The sequence below is a fragment of the Palaemon carinicauda genome, chromosome 28 (assembly GCF_036898095.1).
Source record: "Palaemon carinicauda isolate YSFRI2023 chromosome 28, ASM3689809v2, whole genome shotgun sequence".
Taxonomy (NCBI): Eukaryota; Metazoa; Arthropoda; class Malacostraca; order Decapoda; family Palaemonidae; genus Palaemon; species Palaemon carinicauda.
The window spans coordinates 67,146,736-67,159,235 of NC_090752.1; positions in this window are offsets into that span (position 1 = coordinate 67,146,736).

Here is a 12,500-nt window from a genome sequence, read left to right on the forward strand (position 1 = left end):
GCGACTTGATGTCTGGACGTTGGTGCTCGGACAGAATTCAGTTCGGGCTTGAGCACTCCCCTGATAATATACCTTGAGCAGCATAGTGATTTGGACTCTGGATGACGATTGTTTGGCAACTTATTTGGACGATTCTTTGGATTACGCTTTTGATCCTTGCATTGATCTGTTGTCTGCAGGTGCTCTTGTCACCTGCGACTCGAGCCAGTTCTGCCTTTCCCTGACGAGGAGGACTTCCCAGGGAATAGGTGCACTTACGTCTCCAATCAGCTGCTGTGTTTTTGGGAGCTTGCAAGCTCGTGAGGTGGCCAGTAGGGAGGCTGACGCCAGGTAAGACATAGTGTCTGATTTTCGTTTGGGATTGCTTGCCCTTTATGGTTATGCCCTGGCGTTTAGGACCTGCCCTGATAGCTGTTATGACCAGTGAATGACGGCCCTAGTGTTGTGTCTCCTCTGATTCATCCACTGAAGTGAGGAGAGAACTATTTACATCCTTTGCATCATTTGATCTTTTATATATTGTCATATTTAAGACGTGACTACATGATATCTTCCAGTATGTCTATTGTAGACAAGGTTTTGTGTTCATTAGTTTTGTGTTTATAGGTAGGATTTATGATGGTTTTTCTTGTTTTATTTACTCCGTCTTCCTTCTTTCTTGTAATTAGTATTAGGGTTATTTTTTGTTCTGGCCAGCCAAATTGTTGGATCCAAGTTTATAATTGATATTTCTCTTGTCTTTGTTAGGACTTAGCTTCTTAGTTTTAGGGAATCCAGTGTGATTCAAAGGACCGTTATTTGTCCTTCCTTGTTATTAAATAATGTTATTTGTAGTTTTAACAAGGTTGATCTATGTTGTTATTGTTAAGTATTAAATATTGTTAAGTTTTCTTGAGTGTTTGTTTCCGCTGACCTTTAGCACTGAGTTACATTTATTACTGACAACAATTATAATAAGAACTCTTATAATAACCCTAAGGGTTATAACAAATTGGCGACCGTGACAGGATTGTTCTCAGGTGTACTCAGTGTTTTGGTCTGTGGAACAGCACTTTGTTAATTTGACAATATTTTCTTTAGTTGTAAAGTATTACCTTTCTCCCCTGCTAATTTTGGTGCAATGGAGGGTTTTGTGTTTGACCCCGCAGAGTTTTTAGGGTCAGGTGATTGTATAAAGCATCTGCCAGTACTAAATAAGACTTGTTTAGTAAGTTGTGCCCGGTGGTTGGGTATTCCATTGAGGGCAGCGGATACGAAAAATCAATTGTTGGTAGCTGTTAAAAGTAAAGTTGCTCAAGGTCTGGCTGAGGCTGAACATTTGGTTACGGAGTATGAAGTTTCAGGTAGTAGTGACTCTGAGCGTGAGGGTAGTATGATTAATGATGATGACAGAATAAGTGTTAATGGAGGTCTAACTCTGTTTGAGGATCCTCCCCGGACAGGAACTATTTATGAAGGTCAGGCTAACTTGCCTCTGAAACTAAATGTTTCCACTAATCCATTCAATTCTGTAGTAAACCCTGCGCCAAAAGATCCTCAGGTTCCTGTTTGTCCTTTGGTGGAGTCCAAGGAGGACGGTGAATTTAATTTAATATGTAAACGGATAGAACTGATGAAACTGGAATTTGAAGAGAATGAGAGGGCGAGGCGGCATGAATTGGAGATGGCCAATATCAATTTAGAAATTGCTAGGCTGCAGGGCACCTCTAATCATTTTAGTACACCTCGGGGCAACACACAGGATAAGTTTAATGTAGGTGCGGCCTTGAAATTGGTGCCAGTATTTGAAGAGTTGAATGTTCCAGAATTTTTCAAGGCTTTTGAACGTGTTGCCACTCGGTTGTCTTGGCCCCCAGAAATGTGGACTGTACTAATTCAATGTAGGTTGGTGGGCAAGGCAATTAGAGTGTATAATGCCTTGGAAGAAGGTATTGCCCGTGATTACCATAAGGTTAAGGCTCTAGTCCTCAAGGCATATGATTTGGTTCCTGAGGCCTACCGCCTTAAGTTCAGAAATTTTACGAAGCAAGCCTCCCTTACTTATGTGGAATTTGCTAGGCTTAAGGAGGAACAATTTGATCAGTGGTTAAAAAGTCGCCAGGTGGTCTCTTTCTCCGCTTTGAGAGAACTCATGCTTCTAGAAGAATTCAAAAGGTCATGTAGTAAGGAATTGAAAATTTATCTAGAAGAGGTAAAAGCTTTTAATTTAAGTAATGCCGCTCAAATTGCTGACGAGTTTGTATTGACCCATCGAACTGGGTCTGGTAGTTTTGGAAATAAAGATGTGAATTTTCAATCTGCTAGGCCAGTTAATTTTCAGAGGTTGGGCTCTTTTGTGAATACTCGTGGGCAGGGTAACCCACCAGATAAAAATCATAAGCCTGATAGTAACCCGGGAAAAGACTTGAGTGGACAGGACACTCGTGTCTTTTCTGAAGATAATAGGTTTGGTTCTGGCCCAGGTAATATGAATAATAGAGGTAGGGGGACTTGTTTTTGGTGTAATAAGCAGGGACATTATCAGGCACAGTGTTATGCCAGAAGAAGGTACCTCCAAAGGAATAATAATAATCCTGTGTCACTAATATCTACTAGTAAACCTGTTATCAGCGATCCCGTAGTTGAAAACCGTCCAGTAGCTAACACTAGTAATGATGTTAGTAGCAGTAGTCAGTCTTCTAGCAGAAAGGAGGCATGACTACTTTATGATAAATATATTTGGCCTGGTAAATTAATATCTACTTCTAAAACTGTTGGTGTGAAATTTTTGAGGGACACAGGGTCAGCTCGGTCTCTGGTTTTGAAAGACTCTTTGAAAAATTTAGCTGAATATACAGGAAATTTTGTTGTTCTGGGAGGGTTCCCGAACACCGTTGTTTCGGCTCCGTTAGTGGAGGTCAGATTGTCTTTCCCTGGTTATGATAAAGTGACAGAATTAGCAGTTGTTGAGTGTCTCCCTATTCCTGGAATTGACGGCATTTTGGGTAACGATATGTTAAATACAAAAGGACAAGAGTTGTTCCCCATATTGTCTGTGCATGCCTGTCCTGTTGCAGTAACAACCCGGGCAGCAGTAAAGGCTGCAAATTTAATTGATAATGACGAAGATTTAATCTTAAGTAGTTTAGAAGTAGACATAGAGAGGCCCGGGTCTGTAGATAGTAGTGGTAATAGTGTGGTTAGCAATGTTTTGAGACCTGATTGGGACAGGTCTTCATTTATTGAAGCTCAGAAAAAGGAATTTAATTTTGATTTGGGTGACACTGCAGATTTGACTAAACCCAGGTTTTGTGTGATCAATGGTTTACTATACCGGATTAGTCGTCCTTTAACTGATAATCTGAGCAAGACGTCTCGTATTGAACAAATTGTTGTCCCATCTCAATTCCGTAAGTCTGTCTTGAGTCTTGCACATGATGATTCTTTTTCTGGCCACTTCGGTGTATGTAAAACTTTTCGAAAGTTGGCAGAATGTTTTTGGTGGCCAGGATTAAAATCATCTGTGAAACAATTTATTAATGAATGTGAGGTTTGTCAAGTGATGGGGAAACCCAACCAAATTATTCCTAAAGCTCCCTTAAATCCAATTCCTGCGATAGGTGAGCCTTTTGTGGAATTAGTTATTGATGTGGTTGGGCCTTTGCCTAAAACTAAGTCTGGGTTTACCCATCTCTTGACAATTATGGATAGAGCATCTCGATTCCCTGAGGCCTTCCCAATGAGAAGGATAACCTCTAAGGTTGTATTTGACAAACTAATTGAATTTTTTTCCAGGTATGGTCTCCCTCGTACTATTCAAACTGACTGCGGTACAAATTTTACTAGCAAGGTATTTAAAGGTAAATGTGCAGAACTGGCCATTCAGCACAAGACCAGTGTACCATATCATCCGGAGAGTCAGGGCCTGGTTGAAAGGTTCCATCAGACCCTTAAATCTATTTTGAAAAAGTATTGTTATGAACAAGGGGAGGAATGGGATAAAGGGCTTCCCTTTGCTCTCTTTGCTCTAAGAAATCATCCAAATTCTTCAACTGGTGTAGCTCCTTTCGAACTGGTATTTGGACACAAAGTACGTGGGCCTTTGGAGATTTTTCATGAGATGCTTGAGACTGATCGAGGTGGGAATGCAAACGTAGGAGACTTTGTGGAGGACTTGAGAAAAAAATTATCTAGAGCCTGGAAATTTGCCAGAGAAAATTTGGCTAGTTCTCAGGCTGCTATGAAATTAAATTTTGATAGGAAATCTAAAGCACGGTCGTTTGAGCCCGGAGAATTAGTTTTAGTTTTAAGTACTGACTCTGACAATTTCCTTGAACCAAGATATAAGGGACCCTGGAAGGTGTTGAGGAAGTTGTCGGAGGTGAATTATGAAATAGAGGCTCCTGGGACCAAACGGAAGTGCAGAATATTCCATATAAATAGGTTAAAACTCTATACTTCTAATAGACATGATCCTCTTGCTATTGTTTATGAGCCTGTGGTTGAAAGTATGGCTTTACCTTCAGAGGATTTGGAGGATTTGATTTGTCAGGTGTCTTCTGATGCTCTTTTTGATAATATTCAAAATTTAGAAGTTTTGAAGGAAGGGCTGGGGCATCTGGAGATTGCTCAAAGGAGGGATGTAATTAATTTAATTTCTTCTTTTCCAGATTTATTTCGGAATTCTCCAGGTCGAACTAATTTTCTTGAGCATGATGTAGACGTGGGTAATGCTTCTCCTGTGAAACAGAGTCCTTATCGGCTGAATCCCATTAAGAGGGATATAGTTGATAAGGAGATTAAATATATGCTGGAACACGATCTCATCCAACCTTCCGTTAGTCCATGGAGCTCCCCGATAGTCCTGGTTAAGAAGTCCGACGGAAAGTTCCGTATGTGTGTGGACTACCGTAAGGTTAACACACATACTAAGAATGACTCTTTTCCTTTGCCTCGGATAGATGACTGTCTCGATCACATAGGGGCTGCTAAGTTCATTACGAAATTGGATTTATTGAAAGGGTACTGGCAGGTTCCCCTGTCTGATCGAGCAAGAGAGATCTCTGCATTTGTAACTCCCTTTGGGCTTTACGAGTGTAAAGTAATGCCCTTTGGGATGAAAAATGCCGCGTGTACTTTCCAGAGGCTTATGAATAGGGTCATTTGTGGTTTAAAGGGAACTGAAATTTATATCGATGACTTGGTTGTATATAGTGATGATTGGAGTACGCACATGGCGAGATTGCGTAAGGTATTTGAGGCCCTTAAATTTGCAGGTTTGGTTATTAATTTAGCAAAATGTGAATTTGGCAAGGCAAAAGTTTGTTATTTGGGTCACGAGGTTGGTTTGGGCCAGGTGGCACCTAAACAAGCCAACCTTGAGGCTATCGTGCATTTAAAGAGGCCGTGCAATGTCAGAGAAGTTCGGCGAGTGCTGGGCATGACTGGTTATTATCGCAGATTCGTGCGAAATTTCTCGGACATTGCTCAGCCACTTACCAAGTTGTTGGAGAAAGGGCAGAAGTTTGTGGTCTCCTCAGTGTGAGGAAGCACTTATTAAACTTAAGATGGTATTAGTATCTAATCCAATATTGACTTCTCCTAATTTCCAAAGACCTTTTATTATTGCAGTGGATGCCAGTGACATAGGTATTGGGGGTGTCCTTTTTCAAAGGAACGATATAGGAGAGGTTCATCCTGTATCGTATTATAGCCGAAAGCTACTGGCCGCCGAGAGAAAATATTCCACCATTGAAAAGGAGGCCCTCGCCTTGGTGCGTACTCTTGTGCATTTTAAGCCTTATGTAACAAATTTTTCTTATCCCATAGAAGTATGGACAGATCACAATCCACTGGTTTTCATCGAGCGCATGAAAGGTGCCAACCAGAGAATTTTACGTTGGGCTCTGCAATTGCAAGAATTCTCGCTTGTGATTAAACACGTTAAAGGATCGGAGAATCGAATTCCCGATGCTCTTTCGAGAATATAGATTTGATCACGACTTGGCCCCCCTCCCCTCGCCCTTCTCGTCTCTTCAATTGGTTTGCGTTATTCTTAGAGATTTAAGGATGAGTAGGAGTGTGTTTTTCACTGGGAGTTTGGTTTGTTAGTCATTAGGTTTTCTTAGTGAGGTATTTTATAATTTGTCTGTTTTCTTTTGAACCAAAGTAAAGCCTGTAGTGACCAAAGTGTGGGCGGTCCTACTGTGGTAGTGTCTGTTATGTGTAAACGCAATGTTATTGGCTGAATTTGAGACAGTCAGTGTCTGGTGGTTAATATTTTGTGGTAATTTGACCTTATGGTTTATTTTTCATTTATGTTTTCTCTATTGTTTAGGCTGGTAAATTTTCTTTGTGACAATTCAGTTTTTAAAATTCATTGGTTGTAGTGTTGTTCATGAGAATTCTTATTTCAGGTTTCACCCTGAGACTTTACTTTGTCTTAAAAGTGATGTGTTAATCATTTTCTCTTTACAGGTTTCATGTTTTGTATAAAAAAAAAAAAAAATTTATTGGAATTTTTTGTTTTGTTTTTGGGGAGGAAGGTATTAGAAAGTCTAGATCAGCCTTGTTTTTCTAGGTTTAATTACTAGTTTTTAAGAATCATTTTGTGGCAGAATAGCCTTTGTTTTGTATTTGTTTATGTTATCTTTGAAATTTAAGTGTTTAAGTGTAAAGTGCTTAATTCAACAATTCTCAGTGTGGTTAGGCGCCTCCTCCCCGGTTGTTTATATTATCGAACTATCGTTTTAACGATTGTTTTTTTTTTTACATACGAGTGTTTATGAACGCGACTTGATGTCTGGACGTTGGTGCTCGGACAGAATTCAGTTCGGGCTTGAGCACTCCCCTGATAATATACCTTGAGCAGCATAGTGATTTGGACTCTGGATGACGATTGTTTGGCAACTTATTTGGACGATTCTTTGGATTACGCTTTTGATCCTTGCATTGATCTGTTGTCTGCAGGTGCTCTTGTCACCTGCGACTCGAGCCAGTTCTGCCTTTCCCTGACGAGGAGGACTTCCCAGGGAATAGGTGCACTTACGTCTCCAATCAGCTGCTGTGTTTTTGGGAGCTTGCAAGCTCGTGAGGTGGCCAGTAGGGAGGCTGACGCCAGGTAAGACATAGTGTCTGATTTTCGTTTGGGATTGCTTGCCCTTTATGGTTATGCCCTGGCGTTTAGGACCTGCCCTGATAGCTGTTATGACCAGTGAATGACGGCCCTAGTGTTGTGTCTCCTCTGATTCATCCACTGAAGTGAGGAGAGAACTATTTACATCCTTTGCATCATTTGATCTTTTATATATTGTCATATTTAAGACGTGACTACATGATATCTTCCAGTATGTCTATTGTAGACAAGGTTTTGTGTTCATTAGTTTTGTGTTTATAGGTAGGATTTATGATGGTTTTTCTTGTTTTATTTACTCCGTCTTCCTTCTTTCTTGTAATTAGTATTAGGGTTATTTTTTGTTCTGGCCAGCCAAATTGTTGGATCCAAGTTTATAATTGATATTTCTCTTGTCTTTGTTAGGACTTAGCTTCTTAGTTTTAGGGAATCCAGTGTGATTCAAAGGACCGTTATTTGTCCTTCCTTGTTATTAAATAATGTTATTTGTAGTTTTAACAAGGTTGATCTATGTTGTTATTGTTAAGTATTAAATATTGTTAAGTTTTCTTGAGTGTTTGTTTCCGCTGACCTTTAGCACTGAGTTACATTTATTACTGACAACAATTATAATAAGAACTCTTATAATAACCCTAAGGGTTATAACAATATATACATATATATAAACTGAACTTTAAGTATGTGTAGAAAGTGCGACAAAAAGTTTTATCTAAGTAATCATTTGATATTTATTAGTAACACTAGTGTACCTGAGCCGTCAAAATGACGTCTATATATTTAAACGGATACGCACAAAAATACAGATTCAACCCTTTCCTAATTAAAACCTCATGGTTTGGCAATTTATGGCAGTGTTGGCACCGTGTATACCTCTCAGGGTAACCCCTCTCACCAGGGTATGACTATTCCTCTCCCTCTTTACCGTGACAGGAAAGAAATATATGAATATATATATTTACACACACACACACACATATATATATATATATATATATATACACACACATATATATATACATATATACATATGTATATATATAAATATATATATATATACACACACACACATATATATATATATATATATATATATATATATATATATAGACACAGGCTCGTTTTTATATACGGAAGATTCACGTCCGTAATATGGATTCCTCTATCTTCTTTTGTGTTTCCAGAATCCTTCAGCTATCCGCTATTTATGAGCAGGCTAGTCACATACGAGGAAGAATCCCAAACAGACGAGAAGATTTGTCTGAACAAGGCCATCCTCCTTTCCGCTCAATTTATTGCAAGCAATAAAAATCATTTTATTTGCGTGAGAAAATATCTGCCAACGATCAAAGCTCTGCTTGCGAGTTTGATCTTTCCTGTTTCTCTCCCCTCGTGTTGTTTGAGTTTTTATCACCTGTCCCTTTCCTCGTTTTCCTCAGGAGGAAAAGTCCTCAGCGGAATAGAAGATGAATGGCCACTCTGACAGGCAAGCAAACGGCGTTGGTGCCTGAAATTTCTTTTCAACTTCTTTTCTCTTTCAACGACTCTTTAACGATCCATTGTTTCCGTTGCTGTGTTCATTTCAGATAAATAGTAAAAGATGCAATAGTGAATATATGTCAATTACATCCCTTCATATATATAATGATGTATTTACAATTGTATAAATTGTAGGAAATGTAAATGTACATTTCTGAATAAAAGAAATAGTTTTCAACATCTTTCTTAAGCTGCAATAGTGAATATATATATATATATATATATATATATATATATATATATATATGTCAATTAAAACATTCATTCATGTAAATATATAATGATGTATATACAATATCATAAATGGCAAGAAATGTAAATGTACAATGTTTAATAGAAAAAAAAAAAAACTTTTCAACATCTTTCTCTTTTCATTCTGCTTTCAACCAATTATTTCCCGTTACTTAAGAAGCTTTTATTTTTACGAAATAATGCGTCAAGCGTGAGAAGTCGAATAGAGAGCTCGTAAATAGGTCACGCAAAGGAGAAAAAAAAAAAAGCCATAATTCATGCTTCAAAAAGTCCACTTACGTAACAGGGAATTAAAATTTTAGATTTAGTCATAAGTCAGGTTCGTGAGGCCGCGTCACAAATCATTTGAAATAATGGTTAATAATACTGTTCCTGGAAATAATTCATTTTTCTCTCTCTCTCTCTCTCTCTCTCTCTCTCTCTCTCTCTCTCTCTCTCTCTCTCTCTCTGTGTGCGTGTGTGTGTGTGTGTGTGTAACCCAAGTGGGCGGTCTGATTCATGAATCATTTCAAAGAGAATATTACGTGAAATACCTCTCTCTCTCTCTCTCTCTCTCTCTCTCTCTCTCTCTCTCTCTCTCTCTCTCTCTCTCTCTCTCTCTCTCTCTCAAGTTACTTGAGTAACGGTCATGTTAAGTAATTGCATTCTACTCGGGCGATTAACATTACTTTTATGTTAGCGGATCCATTTGTTTTTACTTGAAAATATGGTTCGTTAGACAGACATACAAACGTGCTATACAAACACGCATATATATATATATATATATATATATATATATATATATATATATATGTATATATATATACTGTAAAACCGCATACACACATATATATATATACATATATAGTGTATATATATACATATATATATATATATATATATATATATATATATATATATACTGTATACACTATTTTTTCCTACAAGTTTCAATATTAATATCTACCCTGAATAACTGAAATTAATTTTGATAAATGAAATAAAAATAGAAATTTCAATTCATTTAGCTGACAGGTATAAATTATTAACAATTTTTCCAGAGCACTAAAACCATGTTTATCGAAGGATTATTTTTAGTTTTTTATACAGAAAAACAAAAAAAGGTAAATTCTAATCATGAAGATGGAAAAGAAATAAAAAAAAGGATTACAAATATTCAATTGTCACATTAATAACGCTAAACGTCAAAATTACCTATAATTAGAATTGAATTCAAGACTTGATAGCATTACGAAAAAAGAATCAGAAAAAAATCCTTACTGTCAAAGACGCCGTGAACTCTGTGTTCGCTAATCTACGCATGGCATGTCACAAGCCATCTGACATTTATAAAGTTAACTTTCTATTCACGGCCAATACATAAGTAATATATTAAGTCAAAGCTGTGCGTGGACACACACCAAAGGCCAGATCACCGACGATATATAAAAAGTCATAGAATTATTTGATTTATGGAATAGTCCATAAATATATATATATATATATATATATATATATATATATATATATATATATATATATATATATATATATATATATATATATATGCTCAAATGGCATGTTGCAAATGGTGAATATAACTCTTGTTCTGGAAAAAGATGGTTGGATGAAGATCTGATTTTGATTGTTATTCTCTTGATGTGTGTGTTGTATATATATATATATATATATATATATATATATATATATATATATATATATATATATATATATATATATATATATATATACACACATATATATATATATATATATATGTATCTGTATACATATAAATATATATACATACACATGTATGTGTTACATATATATATATATATATATATATATATATATATATATATATATATATATATATATATATATTCCGAGTGGGGATACCTTATAATTGTAAAAGTATTAGTGAATCGCCAAAATCATCAGAGCTGTACTAGTCAGGGCCACACATACTAGGTTAGTTTGCTGTGAGCGTTCACACAAAAGTTACCCACCATCACCAATCCACAGGGGCCAACGTAGTGATGAAAACTGGCCAAACCTTAGACATGAATAAGGACATGTCTGAGGCCTTTGTCTTAGAGTTGACTAGAAACAGCTGCATTTGTTGTTGTTGGTTGTTGTTGTTGTTGTGTATGTGTATGTGTATGTATATATATATATATATATATATATATATATATATATATATCTATATATATATATAGATATATATATGTATATATATATAGATATATATATATATTTATAATATATATATATATATATATATATATATATATATATATATATATATATATATACTGATAAATACTGTTGACCAAAACGCCCCCTGCAACAACAATTTTAATTACTAAGGTTTTGTTAGTGTATTATCTGGCAACAGCTGTTTCAGCCATCATCATGGTCCTTCCTCAGGGCTATACTCAATGATCAAATCCCTCGCATTCTGGTGATGAATTACTCCTCTCTCCTTGATCAAATTCAAAACATTATACTTATTTAATTACATATTTCTTTCCTTTCTTGTTCATATGCCACATTTGCTATGCAATCAACCTATTTATCTATGTTTTCTATTATCCATCTCTCGCAAGAAAAAAGAAATTGTTATATAAAGAAGAAACGATATAAGAGAAAGGATAAAGATAAATAAATACGATAAACGAACGAGTAATGTATATAACTTTAATAAGAGATAAACTAGATAAACTATGAAACTAGATACCAAAACAAATCAAAATATGTTGAGTAATAACTCGGGGGTGAAATTATATATAACCAATAAGTAATTTACAAAACATGAATAATAGATAAATATTGACCCAGATAGATATGGAAATAATTCAAAACAAAAGCGTCCGGCCAAGTCTGGATTTCCGAGGCTCCCCCGATTAATAATTCAAGGGTGAAATGATATATAAGCCAATGATCAAAATCCTAATTATCATATTGACGCTTCATCAATGATCTACAAAGACGGATGTGATCGGATCATTTGTAGTCAAGAACTTTTCTTTATGACTGATTATCATTCAAGCGAAGTGAAGAAAAAATAAATACAATTAACATTTTCTTTCCTTTGTTAATGATATTTTCTTCAAGGCGATGATTAAACGACGTAATATATATTAATGTTTATGGAATAGTAATATAAAGATATATATATATATATATATATATATATATATATATATATATATATATATATATATATATTAATTATATATATATATGTATATATATATATATATATCTGGTCACGCTGAGCCGCATTTTCAGATGTGTAACTACTCGGTCTCTCCCTGTTCCATGGATAGGGGGAGAGGGAGTGCTCATACCCTGGTGAAAGGAGGGTACACCGATTGGAAAATGGGAGGGGGTATGAAGTCGTTATCAGCATTATAATTATTACTAGCTACGCTACAACCCTAGTTGGAAAAGCATGATGCTACAAGCCCAAGGGCTCCAGCAGGAAAAAATAGCCCAGTGAGGAAAGGAAACAAGGTTGATGAAGTTGCAGCATTTATTAAGAGAACCAGAGACTCAGTTTGAGTGTCCCTTAACAATGACATTGCCCCCGTCCCCTGGAACCAGCCGG